Source organism: Mesitornis unicolor, unplaced genomic scaffold (assembly GCF_000695765.1).
Source record: "Mesitornis unicolor isolate BGI_N332 unplaced genomic scaffold, ASM69576v1 scaffold1181, whole genome shotgun sequence".
Taxonomy (NCBI): Eukaryota; Metazoa; Chordata; class Aves; order Mesitornithiformes; family Mesitornithidae; genus Mesitornis; species Mesitornis unicolor.
In genome coordinates, this window is record NW_010161538.1 from 12,986 (window position 1) to 16,357 (window position 3,372).

Consider the following 3,372-nt stretch of genomic DNA (forward strand, 5'->3'; position numbering starts at 1 on the left):
TCTCAGCTGATCCACGCTGACCGCTGAGCTCAGAGGACATGCGGTTTCCACACTGCTCTGTACATGAATCAGACACTCTCTGTACAAGTTGAACAGTGACATTTCAGAGAGCAGACTGCTCTACACAGACACTGCAGAGCAGAGGCCCCCTGCTTCGCATTGCCAGCAAACAAAAATGCTCTTGAGATCCTCAGGCCACAGAGCAAGTGAAAACTGAGCAAAACAGAAAGGGTCATGGGGAAGAGAAGAAATTGTAGAGAAGAACAGAGCAGAAAAAAAAAAATCAAAGACTGATGCTTTATATCTTTTCTCACTAGAAAGGGGTAAGACCCCTCTAAAGCAACAACAACAACTGTTTCTTTTACTATTTATTGTATTACATAGATACTAAGATCAACAAATGAAATTTTTGTCCAACAGGACCAAAACCAGAAAAACACTATCAAGCTAGATGAAAACCCAAACACTTGACGTAACCCTTGTTGTTCTCAGGTTAGGATATCCACATCTTCACTGTCGACAGAAACAGGACAGAATCAAAAGCCAGAGGTAACAAATACCTCAAGTAAGCAAAATCAGTAAAATATCAAATTCTTAGTCATATGTAATAGAAAGGTAACATTAAGATTTTTTTTTTCCCCAATTATGGAACTCAGATTCTTTCCTCCACAGATACCTGAGCAGCACATAAAGCCTGCAGGAACAGGCAGTGCCCTATTGCAGGCCTTTTAGGATGAAATACTCAAGCAAGATAAGAAATAACATTTATAGTATAATTTCACAAAGTGTCTTGTCTGTTCTTCAGCTATTCTGTATCCTGTAGTCCTCAGTACCCGTAACAAGCTAGCCAAGGTTTCATAAAGACAAAGTGTATGCATAGAAGAAAGCATTTTAAAATCCGTACAGTTTTCTGGCAGAGAATTTAAAAATAGGCTTTAGTTCACCCCAAAATAATTAAGTTCAGGTCTAGTTCATTCCTCATGTGTTTATTTAACAATTCAACAGCTCCCAGAGCTGGACATGCCACAGCTTTCACAGGCTCTCCAATATCAAGCTCGTTTATCCCTCGCCACAGTTTTTCCTCGCTCTCTAATTATATCTGCCCTTAATGCAGCAGAAGCCACGTCCACTCCAGACAGAACAGATCATCTTCTTCTTTGCCCAGTACCTCAAAAATTATTCTGCCCTTGGTAGTTTGTTCAGTGGAAAAGTCCCTGTGATTTTAACACATGATATTTCTCCATTGAAAACGAACGAGGTCTTGACCTTCCGAATGCATGAAACTCCATCTGTTACTGCCCCAACACAAAGGGAGCCACAGCGAGCACGCAGGGTTTTGTCAGCTATTATCTACAGAACAACAACACGTGCTAACCGAACCAGTCACCACCGTCACCGTACCTGGGGAACGGTTCGTGATGACTGATCTTTTTAAAATAAATAACGACGCCGATGAATTGTTTCCCTATTGGCAAAACAAAGCCAATCCTAACACATTTAAGCAGTCTCCTGTTTATTTCCATGTACAAACCCTGTAATCCAATTTTCAAACATCACCTAGATTAACAGGAGCAAACAAGAACCTCCATCATTTTTATTTCTTGCTTTAGCTTAGTTCTGTATCCTTTTTTTTAAATTTATTTTGCCTCTGAATTTACTTTATCCAAGGTCAAACATGAGCAGAGACAGGAGCAAGGATACACCAAATGATAAAAATCACAGTCCTGCTCTGCCTCTTGCAAGCTGTGAAGGGATCTCAGATGAACTAAGCCAAGCTTTATTTGCAGGGACATGCCCTGGATGAAGGAAGTTCTACACAATGCTGCACTCGGGCCACACCAACCTTTGAATCTGAAAAGCCTGTAGTAGTTCAGCAGAATTCGGTTAGAGCCTTTTGGCTGTGCTGAAGGTAACTTCTCTGCCATGGTTCATCTCTTCAAGTGCCACCAACTTGAGATTTGCTGGTTTCTCCTTGGGCTTTTACAAAGAGTAAGAGAATTTGCTTCCTGCTGTTAGGGGTTTTTTTCCAGCCCAGTCTGAGTTCTAAGAGGGAAACCTTCCTCAGCGGCTTTATGATTCAGGTAACGGGAACGGTGCTCTCGACCATTTGTTCCTTGAGGACTTTCTAGTCATATTTTGCTTCTTTCTTTCATCAACAGAAAAAGCTCTAACTTTAAAGGTTTTTGTAGATTCATGATGCAGTCACCTCACAAGTATGTTTTACATTGCTTAGCACTTGACAATTCCATCAGGTGCTTGGGACACGGAAGGATATTGCCTTCCTATGCTTACAGAGTAGGTCAGACTACAGACAGGCACGGGGTTCACACAGAATCACACACAGAATCGCTCGGTTGGAAAAGCCCTCTGAGATCATCATGTCCAACCGTTCCTGTCTACCCACTAAACCATATCCTTAAGTACCTCATCTACCCGCTCTTTAAACACATCCAGGGATGGTGACTCCACCACCTCCCTGGGCAGCCTGTGCCAGCTTCTGACGACCCTCTCAGGAAAGAACTTCCTCCTTATCTCTAACCTGAACCTCCCTTGGCACAGCTTGGTGCCGTTTCCCCTTGTTCTGTCCCCCATCACCTGGGAGAAGAGACCAGCACCCACCTCTCTCCAAGCTCCCTTGAGGCAGTTGTAGGTGGTGATGAGGTCTCCCCTCAGCCTTCTCTTCTCCAGGCTAAACAAGCCCAGTTCCCTCAGCCGCTCCTCATAAGGCTTCATTCACCACAAACTGACAATTTAGACAGCTTATAATTTTGAGTGCCAGTTCATTCTGTTGATGCTTTTTTCTCTTCCTAGTCCTACTATCTACTGTCCTCCACGTGCCTCTATCGGATGAGGCCTTCTGAAATGTCAATACGTATTTATTAATAACTTTTCTTCTTGGTTTAGTCTGTGTGTGCAGGGAGACACTTCACCCTCAGTGTGCTTTTCTAAACCATATCTGTGCCACATCCCCACACTGCAGGCTGTTGCTGGGATCTTTTAGTCAGAGGCATCACTATTAAACTCGGGACTCTCATGAGCCCATAATGTCTCCGTTCTAATCTTGTCTCATGCTTGAGTTGTTAATTCACATGTTTGTCTGCCTTGAGTCATTACAGCTCGTTTTGAGCAACATTGCTGAGTTCTGAATGCTTTTGACAAGGACAAGGTTTACTCTTTACTTGCTAATACCAGTACTTAAAACAAACAACTAGCACAGGCATTAACACCATTCAGGAAAATGGCAGGCAAGTGGGATATGAGTAACTGCAGGAGGAAGGTACGGGAGGAAAATTCAGACCTGAAACCTGTGCCGAGCTTTCCGAAGCTTGGAAGTCCAAAGCCTCTGAAGTCTCTATTTGGCAGTGGCCTTCC

General features: G+C 43.1%; 1 protein-coding gene across 1 annotated transcript in view; it reads right to left on the minus strand.

Annotated features, from left to right (window-relative positions):
• Positions 1-3,372, minus strand: part of LOC104547550 (disks large homolog 1-like) — a gene marked incomplete at its 3' end in the record, with an annotated part of 23,928 nt that overhangs the window by 12,530 nt on the left and 8,026 nt on the right. The gene's annotated exons all lie outside the window — the stretch shown is intronic.